The sequence below is a fragment of the Coregonus clupeaformis genome, unplaced genomic scaffold (genome assembly GCF_020615455.1).
Source record: "Coregonus clupeaformis isolate EN_2021a unplaced genomic scaffold, ASM2061545v1 scaf1365, whole genome shotgun sequence".
Lineage (NCBI taxonomy): Eukaryota > Metazoa > Chordata > Actinopteri > Salmoniformes > Salmonidae > Coregonus > Coregonus clupeaformis.
In genome coordinates, this window is record NW_025534819.1 from 94,023 (window position 1) to 111,764 (window position 17,742).

A 17,742-nucleotide genomic window follows, 5' to 3' on the forward strand; every position below is an offset into this window, starting at 1 on the left:
CATTAACATTCCTCCATATTGACTTCACATCCAAATCTACAAAAACCTCCGACCACACTTTCTCCGAAGCAGGCACTCTTATCTCTTTTAAAATACATTTACTATAGACTGTTTTAACTTTCAAGCCTGACAAATCACGTTTCACTCCACCACTTTCATACAATAAAACCGGCAAACCCCTGGCTCTCTTAACCGCCCCTGTATTTATTAAAACACCCCACTCCTCCGGAATGCACCCTAAAATTCTCTTATACATATTTTCTACTGTAGTTTTGCTTATTTCATCATCGACCTCAACAACATTGTCATAAATAGCTTGTACCGGTAGAAACCCCGGCCTGACCTCATATAGAATATCACCAATCTGTCGCATCCCAGCTCTCATAAAATATTTACAATACAACATTGTATTATTATATTTGATCTTTGGATTCAAAAAGATAGGCTGATTTAAAATATTTTCCAAACTGTTACATTCATAAGAAATGTGTGGTAAAACCTGCCCCCAAGCCTCGAAAACTTCCTTATAAAACAAAGGTATATTTCCCAACATTTCTTGTTTTACACTCATTAATAAACCATTATCCCCTATCCTCCCAACCTCCTGCAAATACTCTGCAAAAAACTTTTTCCACCCGTAATCTAATTCCCCATATAAATACTTCCGAACCATTTTCACTCTTATTGCTATTTTCCTCACCCTTAGATCCACTAACTTCAAGCCCCCCTCCTCATAACCCGCAATCAATGTTTTAAAAGCGATTTTCGCTCCCCCTTCCCATCCCATAAAAATTCAACTAATATCTTATTCATTTCAATTAAAACCCATTCTGGCACATCTAAGACATTCATGACGTGAATACAAATTGACATCAGTAAAGAATTTATAACAATAACCTTCCCCTTTAATTTTAACAACCTCCCCTTCCACATATTTACAACCTTCCTGACTTTATTTATCACCCCACTCCATGTCAAATCCCTAGCTTCTTTTTCTTTTACACCTAAAAAAACTCCTAACACCTTAAAATATTATTTGGCCTCTTTAAAAGGAAAATTCCCCTCATTTACCTTCCCAATATACATTACAACAGACTTTTCCATATTAACTTTAGCTCCTGATGCTCTTCCATATACTTTAAAACCTTCTATTACCCTTTTTACACTGCCCTCATCTCTAACTGTTATAGTTGTGTCATCTGCATATTGGTGAATCAAACTAAATCCCCCCTGTGGAGTCTGTACACCAGGGGTGTAGCTCAGGGGCCACATGGAGGAAAATCTATTCCCAAGTGGGCCGGACCGGAAAAATGATGGTATATATAACTTAAAAACAACAACTTCAGATTGTTTTCTTTGTTTTAATACGATCAACATACAACATAAAGCTGGAGCCTGAGGACAGTGGGTCCAAAATAGTACAAGCACAACATCACTATTAATCATAAAACACGTCAAGTTTATTTGAAAATTCTAAAGAAAAAGAACACACAAACACACAATGGCTCAGTGATTAACAGAACTGTTTCACAGATCACAGAACTATATCAGGGTGTCATTTCTCAGGCAGAAATGTAGATAAAAATAATGAAATCCTGTTCCCCAAACAAGTGCAAGAACCACAGAGTCAAGAATAGGTTAAATATACAAATAAAATAAAATCAATTAAAAACAATAGCACATCAACATAAAAACATATAAACATAAATCTGAAAGCGTTGCTCAAACTCCCGTAACAGTCCCGTTATTTTATCTTTGAACCGCTTCATGTCTGCCACATGTTGGGTCGCGCACACTGGTGAGTGTGAGGAGGTGTCTATTGACTAGTGCTGCTACATAGTACAATTATTTAGGCTTCACTTGGAAAAAAAACATAATGTGTCTTGGAAATGTTTCACTTACAGGCTCTGACTATTCTGCAGGTGATGTGAAAAGGATCAAGGACAAGAGTAAAGGAAAGGTTCGGAGAGAGAAAGTTTGGATTGAAGTTCAGAAATCTCCTGAGTGGCGCAGTGGTCTAAGGCACTGCATCGCAGTGCTAACTGTGCCACTAGAGATCCTAGTTCGAATCCAGGCTCTGTCGCAGCTGGCCGCGACCGGGAGACTCATGGGCGGCGCACAATTGGCCCAGTGTCGTCCAGGGTAGGGGAGGGAATGGCCGGCAGGGATGTAGCTCAGTTGATAAAGCATGGCGTTTGCAACGCCAGGGTTGTGGGTTCGATTCCCACGGGGGGCCAGTATAAAAAAATAAATAATATATGTATTCACTAACTGTAAGTCGCTCTGGATAAGAGCGTCTGCTAAATGACTAAAATGTAAATCTCAGGACCACAAATGCAGAACGACACTGGAAACAGAAAAAGACAATAAACAAAGATCTAACTCGGTAAGACATCCAAACCTGCTTATCAATGAGGATTTGCCAATGCATTTGATAATTGATAATGACCACAATAAGGAAAACACAGTATATTGTGTTGAATTTGATACTGCTTGACAAATGTGATAATGTCACAATGCCCCTTCGGATGGGGTAGGCCCTACTAGTTAAAAAGTCTTAATGGAATCCATGGAACGTCCCAACTCTGACCTTACCCCCATTGAAATGGTTAGGGTAAGGTTAGGGTTTAGGGTAGGGATGTCTCAAGGATCTCGGATAGCACTAACCCTAGTTATTATTGGGTAACATTTTGCCATGGAAACACACTAGAGCTCATTGGCTATTGATATTGTAGTTTGAAATATCAGTAGATTTCTAACTGATGTACTGATTGTGACCCTGAGGTCTCCCCTGTGGAGAAAGCAAAGGAGACCAAGCAGAAAGAGAAGAAGCAGAGCATCTATCCAGCTGTGGCGGCCCTGCAGCTGTTCACTCTCTTCTGCTGTGGAGGGAAAGTCAAGCTGAAGAAAACTCGTGCCTCTCAGTACAGACAGAGTAAAAAGGACCAGGACGAAGATACTGCATCTGATACTGGTGAGTGTTATGGGTTGTCTGTTGATTAGATATAGAATGATATTGCTCCACTTGGAAAGATGTGGTGTCCGGGAGCGGTTGTCGGGAGAGGTTGTGTTTTCTCTAGCAGGAGGTAAGCTTGGCTTCTTATATGGTGTTGAGTAAAGCTTAAACCATGTATTTAGATTGTAGGTAGGTATTGTAGTTAGGTATTATAGGTAGTTTACTCTGGTAGTTATTGTAGGTTATTGTAGGTAATTATTGTAGGTAAGTATTGTATTTGGCGGACCCCGGCGAAGCACGAGGCTAGCCTACCCACTACTTGGACCAACAAAGCTAGCTAGCTAGCGGGTAGCTACTGGTAACTTTTAGCAACTGTGGTTAGTTGTTTCCAATGTTATTTCACGCTTAAGAGTACCTGTGATTGAGCCAGCTAGCTGCCACCATTCAGCTGTTTTTCTAACCTCATTATCCGAGGCATTAACGTTAGGTGGTTGGTAGCTGCTGTACTTAATTACAGCTACTGATTGCAGTCTGCCAGTTTGGCTTTATACATAGCTTGGGCTTTGTCGAGTAAGGCTTAAACTATGTATTTAGATTGTAGTTAGGTATTATAGGTAGGCATCGTGGGCTGTATATTATTAAGTAGTATAGGTAGGCATCGTGGGCTGTTGTGGGTAGTTGTTGTGTAGTTATTGTAGGTTACTTTTGTAGTCGGCGGTGCCGGGTGTAGCACGAAGCTAGCTAGCTAACTCACCTCCTGGATTAGCTGGCGAGTAGCTATTAGCAACGGTAGCAACTAAAAACAATATCCTTTTAGCCAGCTACATTCGCTTCGCAGCGACGCCGCTTTTTTCAAACAAAGTCAACACAGCAGCCATTGCTAGCTAGCCAACACTACCAGCTGGCTGTACTGTAGTAGCTAAATACAATATATTTGTGCTAGCTAGCCAATGTTTAATCATTGCTGCGTTATGAAAGAACTAGACACGGACACGAATTATCTGTTTAGTGTGTTCACACACTATTGGTAGTTTGTTGTAACCAAGTATTGGTGCTAAACTGTGTGTTATTGGATGCTAGCATGCTAGTTAGCTATGGCGTCATAGTTAGCTAGCTGAATAAAGTAAGTTGAGTCTATTCATTGAAACATTGAACCGCTGTAGTTTACAACAATTCTAATTTCTAAAGTGGAAGTTGGGAGAGTTTTATTCGGGTGGTTCAGTGAAACAATTATAGTTTCTGAGGTGGAAGTTGGGAGAGTTATATATTTTTTTGGTGAGGGAGGCCTGCTCTCTCCTTTCCCAGATGTTTAGTTCATTTCATTCCGATCTCCTCTGCATTATTGTAGCCATCTGCTGCAGCCTGTCAACTATGCCTCTGCCTATCCCTGTTCTCTCCTCTCCGCACAGGCCACACAAACGCCTCACACCGCGTGGCTGCTGCCTCTCTAACCTGGTGGTCCCTGCACGCACCACACACCTGGAGTTCCAGGTCTCAGGCAGCCTCTGGAACTGCCGTTCTGCCGCCAACAAGGCTGACTTCATCCCAGCCTATGCTACCCTCCAGTCCCTCGACTTCCTGGCGCTGACGGAAACATGGATTACCACTGAAAACACTGCTACTCATACTGCTCTCTCCTCGTCTGACCATGTGTTCTCGCATACCCCGAGAGCATCTGGTCAGAGGGGTGGTGGCACAGGAATCCTCATCTCTCCCAAGTGGTCATTCTCAATTTTTCCCCTAACCCATCTGTCTATCTCCTCATTTGAATTCCACGCTGTCACAGTCACTAGCCCATTTAAGCTTAATATCCTTGTCATCTATCTGCCTCTAACCCTAGGAAGCTCTTTGCCACATTCTCCTCACTGCTGAATCCTCCCCCCCACCCCACCCCCCCACCTCCTCCCTCTCTGTGGATGACTTCGTCAACCACTTTGAAAAGAAGGTTGACGACATCCGATCCTCGTTTGTTAAGTCTAATGACACTGCTGGTCCTGCTCACACTGCCCTACCCTATGCTTTGACTTCTTTCTCCCCTCTCTCTCCAGATAAAATCTTGCGACTAGTGACTGCAGGCCGCCCAACAACCTGCCCGCTTGACCCCATCCCCTCCTCTCTTCTCCAGACCATCTCCGGTGACCTTCTCCCCTACCTCACCTCGCTGATCAACTCATCCTTGACTGCTGGCCATGTCCCTTCCATCTTCAAGAGAGCGAGAGTTGCACCCCTTCTCAAAAACCAACACTCGATCCCACTGATGTCAACAACTACAGACCAGTATCCCTTCTTTCTTTTCTTTCCAAAACTATTGAGCGTGCCGTCTTTAGCCAACTCTCTTGCTATCTCTCTCAGAATGACCTTCTTGATCCAAACCAGTCAGGTTTCAGGACTGGTCATTCAACTGAGACTGCTCTTCTCTGTGTCACGGAGGCTCTCCGCACTGCTAAAGCTAACTCTCTCTCCTCTGCTCTTGTCCTTCTAGACCTGTCTGCTGCCTTTGATACTGTGAACCATCAGATCCTCCTCTCCACCCTCTCCGAGCTGGGCATCTCCGGCGCGGCTCACTCCTGGATTGCGTCCTACCTGACCGGTCGCTCCTACCAAGTGGCGTGGCGAGAAGCTGTCTCCGCACCACGTGCTCTCACCACTGGTGTCCCCCAGGGCTCAGTTCTAGGCCCTCTCCTTTTCTCCCTATACACCAAGTCACTTGGCTCTGTCATATCCTCACATGGCCTCTCCTATCATTGCTACGCTGACGATACACAACTAATCTTCTCCTTTCCCCCTTCTGATAACCAGGTGGCGAATCGCATCTCTGCATGTCTGGCAGACATATCAGTATGGATGACGGATCACCACCTCAAGCTGAACCCTGGCAAGACGGAGCTGCTCTTCCTCCCGGGGAAGGACTGCCCGTTCCATGATCTCGCCATCACGGTTGACAACTCCGTTGTGTCCTCCTCCCAGAGTGCGAAGAGCCTTGGCGTGACCCTGGACAACACCCTGTCGTTCTCCGCTAACATCAAGGCGGTGACCCGATCCTGCAGGTTCATGCTCTACAACATTCGGAGAGTACGACCCTGCCTTACACAGGAAGCGGCACAGGTCCTAATCCAGGCACTTGTCATCTCCCGTCTGGATTACTGCAACTCGCTGTTGGCTGGGCTCCCTGCCTGTGCCATTAAACCCCTACAACTCATCCAGAATGCCGCTGCCTGTCTGGTGTTCAACCTTCCCAAGTTCTCTCACGTCACCCCCCTCCTCCGCACACTCCACTGGCTTCCAGTTGAAGCTCGCATCCGTTACAAGACCATGGTGCTTGCCTATGGAGCAGTGAGGGGAACGGCACCTCCGTACCTTCAGGCTCTGATCAGTCCCTACACCTAAATGAGGGCATTGCGTTCATCCACCTCTGGCCTGCTGGCTCCCTTCCTCTGCGGAAGCATAGTTCCCGCTCAGCCCAGTCAAAACTGTTCGCTGCTCTGGCACCCCAATGGTGGAACAAGCTCCCTCACGACGCCAGGACAGCGGAGTCACTCACCACCTTCCGGACACATTTGAAACCCCACCTCTTTAAGGAATACCTGGGATAGGATGAAGTAATCCTTCTACCCCCCCGCCCCAAAACAAATATTGTAAAGTGGTTAACCCACTGGCTATAGGGTGAATGCACCAATTTGTAAGTCGGATAAGAGCGTCTGCTAAATGACTTAAATGTAAAAAAATGTAAATGTAATGTGTCTTCAAAATCAAAATGTCTAAACAGGCTCAGACTGGTCTGGAGGAGATGTTACAACCAAAAAGGTCAAGGACAAGAGTAATGGAAAGGTAGGGAGGGAGAAAGACTGGACTGAAGTCCAGCTATTGAAATCATCTCAAGACCACGAACCCAGAAGTACAACACCAGAAACAGACAAGGGAACTCATTTGGGACAAAGACCGAACTCTGTGAGACAAGCAAACATGCTGTATCATATTTTATCGTGAGCAAAAGATCTTTCCCATAATGTTTTATCATTGGGTATTGCAATTGTCTTATGCAGGCAAATCAAAGGACACCCCGGCAGGTGAAGACCCATGTGGAGGAAATATACATAAGACCTGACTCTCCGACTCTACCACGTGCCCACGTAAGTTACTGAAACCTGACTTACTATACGGACAGACAGAGATTCACACATCCAGGCAGTTTCCCCTCTGACCTCAACCTAACCCCCTCTTCCTCCGGGTAGAGCTCCCTCTCCCAGTTCTCCCTGGCTAGGAACCTGGCCATCCTCCCGCTGGAGTGGCAGCTACCTGGAGTCCCTCTGACCACCTCGTCTATGGCAACTAGGACAGAGAGAAAGCCATCCACTACCAACACTTCGACACAGGCGCAGACAGAAACACAGACAACAGATATGAACACAGACACACAGACCACTGCCACCTCTCAGAGACAGATCTCCATGGTGACCACCCAGTCATCAGAGACCATGACAGAGGTTCACACATCAGACTCAAGCACCCAGAACTCCACTCCTGACATGGCACTGACCCCTGAGAGCACTAAAGACATGATCGCTACTGATGAGGATGTGAAGGATGACTGCTGAAGATTTGATCTCCACCCTAACAGACACCTCTATGGAGAAATCCGTCCAGTAGGCCTAATGAACATTTCAATATAGCAAAAGCTATACTATGATCAATTAATAAAAACAGTTAATATTTCTGCAGCAAATGTTCACTACTGTTGATATGTGAAGCAGCATGCTTAGGTTAGGCATATGTGTTTGAATTCACGAAAAATAATAAATAAACCAAAAATATATCAAACCACTACAGGTAGGGGAGAGTGAATACATCAGCATTGAGTTCATTTGGTCAATAATGATCTATGGGCATATTACATTCTGTAATATATGAAATAACAATCACACACAGTGAAGACAAAGCAGACATGTTCTATTTTCTCCCTCCGTCCTTCCCTCCCATGTCCTGATGAGGTTTAGATTGTCTTGTTATCCACCCATTCAACTGTTTAGCATTTTAATAACGCCTCGCAATCTCAGGGCCTAATTATTTTTGATTCACATGCTTAAAATAGAGCCCACATATCACCACATATCTGAGTGGCCTGAAGGTGCTGTGTTACTGGTGGGTTTCCAACAGATTACAGGGAGATTGGTGAAATAAGTCAACCTAAATAGGGACGATAGGAACATTATCATACTACAGCCTCATTCTCTTTGCCTATATTACAGCAGGGAGGATATATTGCTGTCATCAGAGTAATGGAGTACCACACATACTGTGTGTACCTCATGTTTTCACACATCATGATGTAGTCCTTGTAAGATAACTCTGGAGCGTGATCTTGTCGTTTTATCACCTTGAAGGGTGACAGAATAGTGAGCTTTATCCATGACTTTGAGAATGTAGGTATTTTATGAATTCTCACAGGTACGATTTCTGTCAAACTGCACTTTTCTGTCTCTGTCATGCCTGCGGTCACCAGATGTACAGCCTCCCCAGAGCTGCATATTCCAGTGGCCTACATGCATGGATAATGAGCTGAGAGAAGTAGTTGCAGCACATCGTTTTAGGCTACAGCCAAGCTCTATCTTTAACCTGAGAAACATCTTAGTCCTACATGAGTGCACTCTCCACAACAAAGACCAGCCTGACATCAACACACTGTTGATAAAGTAGACATTGAATTAAATCAACATAACATAGACACTGTACATGTATTTTTTATGATTGTTAATCTAGAAAAGACGCAGAACATATTAACTCTGAAAGGGGAGAGAGAGAAGAGAGAGGGGGATGAATGGGTGGATAAAGAGGAGAGACAGTACAAGGGATGGTGAGATGTGTCCATTTATGAATTCAAATATTCAACTCCCCAATAAGAGGATCAAAGGTTCACCCAGGTGTACAAACAAACAGACATGCATGTACATACAGACATGCACGGACACACACCTACACACACAAAAACACACACGCACACACCCACTCCTCTATCCACATGAAGTGGTCAGGGCATCACAGTGATCTAGTTACAAGGACATTGAGAGAAGCCATTTCTCTGCTCTAGAGACTGTAACATTGATGAGGTTCACTGGACGCTCAAACACACCTCCAAAATGTCAGTGAAATAAAAGATTACATCATCATTTTAATCCAAGTACTTTTCATATGACTGCACAGTTAGATAAGTATTACTACAGTGAGGACAATTAATAGAGATCCACACTCTTTTCACACTTCGGTAGGCTATCTATGCCAGGGGCTATTCTAGATCCTGAGCTATGAGAATCCCTTGACCTGGCCGAGCTCCCCTCACTGTACTGTAACACCAGGCTAACACCTATCAAGAGTAATATTGGCTTTAAGTGACCAGTCTATCCTCAGGGGGATACTCCTGACAACACATTGACAGCCAGGCTCTATTACGGACTGTCAGCTGCTGTTTTTGCTGGCTCTGTCTTTACTCTGCTCATATGACATGATGGACAGTAAGTGTGTGTGTGTGCGTGTGTGTGTGTGTGTGTGTGCGTGTGTGCGCTTGCGTACATGCGCTCATGCCTATGCATGCATGCCTATGTTTGTGTGTGTCCGTGTCTGCATTAATGTGTGTGTGCATGCGTTCCTATGCATGCATGCATGGGTGCACATGCATATCTGTGTGTGTGTGTGTGTATGTGTGTGTGTATGTGTGTGTGTGTGAGTGTGTATGACTGAGGGCTCGAATGAACAGTCAACTGTTTCTCATTAGTGTCTAGCTGCAGAGGGAGAGCAATAAGACAGTGATGTATGAATGTCCCCTGAGCAATCAGAGACACTATGAGCCATCATGGGAAGAATATATACAGCTTGGTACGAGACTCTGAAACAATGAATGGGTTTGATAGACAAAACATTTTTATACTCTACTACAGTGTTTCCCAACTCCGGTCCTCGAGTACACCCAACCAGTGGAGGCTGCTGACGGGAGGACAGCTCATAATAATGGTCGGAATGGAGTAAATGGAATGGTATCAAACACATGGTTTTTATCTGTTTGATACCATTCCATTCACTCCATTCCAGCCATTCCACTCCAGCCATTATTATGAGCCGTCCTCCCCTGAGCAGCCTCCACTGCCCCCAACAATACATATCTTGTTGTGGCCCCGGAGAAGCACACCTGATTGTACTTGTCAACTAATCATCAAGCCCTTGACATTTGAATCAGGTGTTTTTGTCCAGGGCTACAATACAAATACAGTACTGGAGGAGGGAAAAACTGTGATAATATAATACTACATGATACAGATTCTCATTCTCTCTCTCTCTCTCTCTCTCTCTCTCTCTCTCTCTCTCTCTCTCTCTCTCTCTCTCTCTCTCTCTCTCTCTCTCTCTCTTCCTCTCTCTCTCTTCCTCTGAACCGTAGAGTTGTATTGTTAATTCCACAGACATCGCTCTGTCAGTGAGACCCCATGAAACACATAGCATCTCTCCATCCCTACACTGGGGAGTGGGGAGCCCTGAGGACCTACTTTGAAGTTCTCCACAGGCTAGTCGTTTACTGGTGGAGCACACTGATGGAAGGTAGAGGGGGATGGGGGAGGTATGGAAAGAGAGAGAGAGAGAGAGAGAGAGAGAGAGAGAGAGAGAGAGAGAGAGAGAGAGAGAGAGAGAGAGAGAGAGGATTATTAGAGGATGATGATAGAGATATTAAAGTAATCCATTGGTAGAGCTAATGTATTTCCACACCTTCCACTTCCTGTCCAGGAAGACACAGTGAGTGAGATTGAACAGGTTGCCAGTATTAAACCCCATCTCTTTCACTCCTCATCATCAACGGCAAACATCCATTAGCCATTCTGAGACACACTTAGATGATTCCTTTGATGATACAGCAGTAGCAATACAAGGATATAACATCTATAGAAGAGACAGGAACGCTTATGGAGGAGGTGTTGCTGTATATATTCAGAGCAATTTCCCTGTAATGCTTAGTGAATATTTTATGTCAAGTGTTATTGAAGTGTTGTGGTTGCAGGATCACTTGGAACATCTGAAGCCTTTCCTTTTGGGGTGTTGCTATAGGCCATCAAGTGCTAACAGTCAGTATCTAAATAATGTTTGTGAAATGCTTGATAGTGTATGTGATGTAAACAGAGAGGTTTTCATCAAGTCGTCCACACAAAAGGAAGCTTCTCACTGTAACCAGTGCCTGTAATCTGGTTCAGGTTAATAATCAACCTACCAGGCTGTTTACAAACACTACAGGAACAAAATCATCCACATGTTTTTTTTTTTATTATTATTACATTTTTACTAATACTGTAGAACTTTGTTCTAAAGCTGTATCTGTACCCATTGGATGCAGTGGCTATATCCAGGAAAGCCAAAGTTCCAAAAGCTGGTCCTAAAATAGTGTATAAGAGATCATACAAAAGATTTTGCTGTGACTCATGTGGATGATGTTGAAAATATTTGTTGTTCTGATGTGGAGCCTACAGATGATGCACTTTATGAATTTATGAAATTGCTTCTTCCAATTATTGATAAACATGCACCTGTTAAGAAACTGACTGTTAGAACTATTAAGGCTCCATGGATTGACAATGAATTAAATAACTGTATGGTTGAAAGAGATGGGGAAAAAGGAGTGGCTGATAAGTCTGGCTGCACATCTAACTGGCTGACTTACTGCAAATTGAGAAATTATGTGACAATCAACATGTACTGCACTGACACAAATGACTGATGAATGGTTGAAAGAAATGGATACTAAGAAGATTGTGGGAGCTGTACTGTTAGATTTCAGTGCAGCCTTCGATATTATTGACCATAACCTGTTGTTGAGAACATGTATGTGTTATGGCTTTTCAAGCTCTGTCATATCGTGGATTCAGAGCTATCTATCTAATAGAACTCACGGAAGTGTCTCTAATGTCAAATGTAAAGTGTGGTGTACCGCAGGGCAGCTCTCTAGGCCCTCTACTCTTTTCTATTAACACCAATGACCTGCCACTGCCATTAAACAAAGCATGTGTGTCCATATATGCTGATGATTCAACCATATACACATCAGCAACCACAGCCAATAAAGTCACTAAAACTCTTAGTAAAGAGTTGCAGTCAGTTTTGGAATGGGTGGCCAGTAATAAACTGGTCCTGAACATCTATAAAACTAAGATCATTGTATTTGGTACAAATCCTTCCCTACGTTCTAGACCTCAGCTGAATCTGGTAATGAATGGTGTGGCTGTTGAACAAGTTGAGGAGACTAAATTACTTGGTGTTACCTTATATTTTAAACCATCATGGTCAAAACATATAGATTCAATGGTTGTAAAGATGGGGAGAGGTCTGCTTTTTTGACACCACACTCCAAAAAGCAATTCCTGCAGGCTCTAGTTTTATCTTATCTTGATTATTGTCCAGTCATATGGTCAAGTGCTGCAAAGAAAGGCCTAGTTAAGCTGCAGCTAGTCCAGAACAGAGCGGCATATCTTGCTCTTCATTGTAGTCAGAGGGCTAATATTAATACTATGGCTGAGGAAAGACTGACTGCATCACATCTTGTTTTATAAGAAACATTAATGTGTTGGAAATTCCAAATTGTTTGCATAGTTAACTTACACATAGCACTGACACACACACACACTTACCCCACCAGACATGCCACCAGGGGTCTTTTCACACTCCCTGGGTCCAGAACAAATTCAAGGAAACATACAGTATTATTTTATCCATCTCATATAGCGCAGCTAAAGTGAACAGCAAACCTGGTTTCAAAAAAACTAATAAAGCAACCACTCTTGGCACCACGCCTCTCCCCCATGTGGCCTACTTGTTGTGTGTACAGTCGTGGTCAAATGTTTTGAGAATGACACAAGTATTGGTCTTCACAAAGTTTGCTGCTTCAGTTACATGAGATATTTTTGTCAGATGTTACTATGGTATACTGAAGTATAATTACAAGCATTCCATAAGTGTCAAAGGCTTTTATTGACAATTACATTAAGTTTATGCAAAGAGTCAATATTTGCTGTGTTGACCCCTCTTTTTCAAGACCTCTGCAATCCGCCCTGGCATGCTGTCAATTAACTTCTGGGCCACATCCTGACTGATGGCAGCCCATTCTTGCATAATCAATGCTTGGAGTTTGTCAGAATTTGTGGGGTTTTGTTTGTCCACCCGCCTCTTGAGGATCGACCACAAGTTCTCAATGGGATTAAGGTCTGGGGAGTTTCCTGGCAATGGACCCAAAATGTCGATGTTTTGTTCCCCGAGCTACTTAGTTATCACTTTTGCCTTATGGCAAGGTGCTCCATCATGCTGGAAAAGCAACTGTTCTTGGATGGTTGGGAGAAGTTGCTCTCGGAGGATGTGTTGGTACCATTCTTTATTCATGGCTGCGTTCTTAGGCAAAATTGTAGGTGAGCCCACTCCCTTGGCTGAGAAGCAACCCCACACATGAATGGTCTCAGGATGCTTTACTGTTGGCATGACACAGGACTGATGGTAGCGCTCACCTTGTCTTCTCCAGACAAGGTGTTTTCCGGATGCCCCAAACAATCGGAAAGGGGATTCATCAGAGAAAATGACTTTACTCCAGTCCTCAGCAGTCCAATCCCTGTACCTTTTGCAGAATATCAGTCTGTCCCTGATGTTTTTCTTGGAGAGAAGTGGCTTCTTTGCTGCCCTTCTTGATACCAGGCCATCCTCCAAAAGTCTTCGCCTCACTGTGCGTGCAGATGCACTCACACCTGCCTGCTGCCATTCCTGAGCAAGCCTTGCACTGGTGGTGCCCCGATCCCGCAGCTGAATCAACTTTAGGAGATGGTCCTGGCGCTTGCTGGACTTTCTTGGGTGCCCTGAAGCCTTCTTCACAACAATTGAACCTCTCTCCTTGAAGTTCTTGATGATCCGATAAATGGTTGATTTAGGTGCAATCTTACTAGCAGCAATATCCTTGCCTGTGAAGCCCTTTTTGTGCAAAGCAATGATGATGGCACGTGTTTCCTTGCAGGTAACCATGGTTAACAGAGGAAGAACATGATTTCAAGCTCCACCCTCCTTTTAAAGCTTCCAGTCTGTTATTCTAACTCAATCAGCATGACAGAGTGATCTGTCATGCTAATTATATTATTATAATATTATAATATTATTATTATTATTATTATTATTATTATTATTATTATTATTATTATTATTATTATTATTATTATTATTATATTATCTCCAGCCTTGTCCTCGTCAACACTCTCACCTGTGTTAATGAGAGAATCACTGACATTGAGGTGCAGGTCAATTTGTAACATTTTTGACGTGCGTTTTTCAGGATTTTTTTGTTGTTATTCTGTCTCTCACTGTTCAAATAAACCTACCATTAAAATTATAGACTGATAATTTCTTTGTCAGTGGGCCAACGTACAAAATCAGCAGGGGTCAAATACTTTTATCCCCTCACTGTATATGCTAATATATGCCATTATAATTATGCAACATACAGTATAGAGACTGATCATATACTCCAGAGTGGTGCAGTGGTCTAAGGCACTGCATCGCAGTGCTAGCTGTGCCACTAGAGGTCCAGGCTCTGTCGCAGCCGGCCGCGACCGGGAGACCCATGGGCGGCGCACAATTGGTCCAGTGTCGTCTAAGGTAGGGGAGGGTTTGGCCGGCAGCGATGTGGGTTCGTTTCCCACGGGGGGCCAGTATGAAAAAAAAACAAAAAAACATGTATGCATTCACTAACTGTAAGTCGCTCTGGATAAGAGCGTCTGCTAAATGACTAAAATGTAAATGATGGCAGCTGGTTCTTTTGTGGCAGGGCTGAAATGCAGTGTAAATGTTTTTTGGGGATTAAGTTCATTTTCATGGCAAAGAGGGACTTTGCAATTAATTGCAATTCATCTGATCGCTCATCATGACATTCTGGAGTATATGCAAATTGCCATCATCAAAACTGAGGCAGCAGACTTTGTGAAAATTAGTATTTGTGTCATTCTCAAAACTTTTGACCACGACTGTATGTACTGACATGTATGTGTAACTGATATATGCACACACACACGACATTTCTAAATGTATGTCAATTGTATTTTGTCTGTAATGTCTTGTTCGTTATGTGTCTGACCCCAGTAAGACTAGCTGTCACCATTGATGTCAGCTAATGGGGATCCTAATAAATCAAATCAAATCAAGAGGGGATAGGCTGTGCTCAGTAAACTGACTACAGTGTGCAAGCCCACCTCCTGTCCTGACTGAGCAATTGATTTCTCCAGTCTCTGAAAACTGCATTAGCCAAAACACATTGGTCGAGAGAAGGTCAGTGCGATCATGATGATGGAACGACAAGTTCACTAAACCCAGCACTCAATCACACAGGCATATGCATGCACGTACACACACGCACAAACGCAGGCAGATAGGCAGGAATGCATGCACGCACATACACATATATTTGTGTATTGATTCTGATATTACAACACCTTGCACTATTCACTGAGATAACACCACTAGACCAGAGTCCCAAGGTACAGTATATGATTCCCCGTCCTACCTAGTTCTGCTTGGTTTAATGTTTGAAGTTAAAATGTTTATCCTGTAAATGTATAATTGACTTCATGCCGGCTGTGACCACAGTGGTGGAGGTCACAACACAGAGACATGGCTGCCTTTATTTGTTTAGCTACTGGCCCTCACTAAAAGGAATCCAATAAGCCATCAGGATGCACCCTGTGGCCATACAAGTGTTTAGGGGTCTGAAAGGAAGACTAGGTAGAGTGCGTAAACACACTGACAGACACACATAGAAGAAAACACACATCGTCCCTCTATAGAACACTTACTACCAACACACCCACATGTACATTAACCCTCTGAAACACATACACACACCCTGCATTTATCTGGCCACTAATGGTCTTGGCTGGAGGATGAAGGCATTTGTTATCGTCTTCAGGAGAGGCCAAGGTTTGTTCAACATCACTACCCAGGAGGCACCACTCTGATCTCTCTGTGCCAGTCTTGGTACACTATATAAAGTCAATGTGTCACTCACTCTGAAAGCCACACAGAAAAGTATCCACTTTATGACACAGACTGAAGAAGCTCAAACCTTGCTTACATTTCCTAGATATATATATATATATATATATATATATATATATATATATATATATATATATATATATATTTGAGTCTTGTGGGGGGGGAAGAGGGCATATCCTATGTTGACTTATGACAAGTTCATGGACTAGGGCCCTATAAAATAGGCGTTGCGGACCGAATCACGGAATCCAGACATTAAACCGAAATTCAACAATATTCAAACATTTATTGAACTTAGTAGGAAATCAACTAAATCTATTCAACTTGTTAGAAAACGCATTCATTTGCCCAAGTCAATCATACGACATGAACAAAATGCATCAGTGATTGGTATTTCCATGAACTTTCTGAAAGGGCACAGGAATGCCCCTGTCTGTGTGCATGTGTGCGGTGCGCGCGTATGTCTACACTTTGTGTAGCCGTTAGCGATGATGCTAATGATAACCTTCTTCTGGTAGGGAAGGAATGGCTTTCCCCCAAAACCTTCGCAAGTAAATGTTAACTACAAAGTAGCCTATGCCTGCCTGGCAGAATTATACCGTGATCATTTGCATCACTCCAGTGGCCATTTGTTCTACAGCAACACCGCTTAACCAAACAAAGGTCTCTTTCTGGTGCACGCTTGCATTTAAGGGTAACTACACCCCAAAATCTAAATGTCTTACATTTTTCCCAGACCTCAAAAATTGTCACCTGATAGGGTTTAAACATTGTTGTGGACATAGAACATCCAATTGTGCTGTTTTGCTATTAAAAATGTGTACTTTTGAGAGCGAAAACCTGCCAAAACAGGGACAAACGGTCAACGGGGAAATCTAAACGGAGAAAAGGGAACTTGGGAATTAACGGAATCAGGCAAAACATTGAAGGGATTTTATAGTGCCCTAATGGACTACAGACATTGACAGTCGCCTAGACTAAAAACAAAGGCTGCATGTACTGCCTACATTTTGAGGGAAACGCAATGTCCATTATTTGATTTGATCAGGGCAGGGCAGGGCAGCACACACAAACTGCATTTAGTCCAATAACAATCCATGATATTATTAGGGTGATAAATAAAAGGCAGTTGCTCCATGACACAAGAGCACGCTCTACTGGGACAAAAAGCTTACAGCACCTGGTATTCCCAGGCGGTCTCCCATCCAAGTACTAACCAGGCCCGACCCTGCTTAGCTTCCGAGATCGGACGAGATCGGGCGTATTTTTTTAATTTATATTTTATTATGAAAACCAGACAATTTTACATCATTTCAATCATCATTAAAGGGTGAACAATTCACCCTTTTACAAAATCAGAAAGAAAATACAATAAATTAACAATTAAAACACTCACCTAATCCAATTAATAATTAAACACAAGTTTTCCATTTGATGAAATTCTAATAAATGTACTCCCCCACACAAATTCTTTTTCAAAGTTGCCCCCACCATATCTCTGCATTATCTCTATATTTTCCTCCAACATACTCTTAAAAAGTACCTCCACACTCACACATTTCCCTTCATAATGTCCCATGTTCCTTCTTAGTCTTACAGCATATCGAGCATGACTTAAAACATAATTAACCAAATTAAAATTCAAAACTTTACTTTTCCCATTAATACCAAAAAGAAAAAATCTCCTCCATTCCACCCCATTAAAATTCTCCTCCCCCCAATGTTTCACTAAAAGCTCCTTT

General features: G+C 43.1%; 1 long non-coding RNA gene across 2 annotated transcripts; it reads left to right on the plus strand.

Moving 5' to 3' along the window:
* The first annotated feature begins 2,336 nt into the window (after positions 1–2,336).
* On the plus strand, positions 2,337–7,030 carry LOC123481129. Of its 2 annotated transcripts, XR_006659562.1 has the most exons (4): positions 2,337–2,386; positions 2,785–2,974; positions 6,723–6,784; positions 7,000–7,030. It is a non-coding gene; the product is annotated as an uncharacterized LOC123481129 (long non-coding RNA). The 2 variants fall into 2 exon arrangements; XR_006659561.1 differs by lacking the exon at positions 2,337–2,386 and having other exon boundaries at positions 2,619–2,974.
* The last annotated feature ends 10,712 nt before the right edge of the window (positions 7,031–17,742 follow it).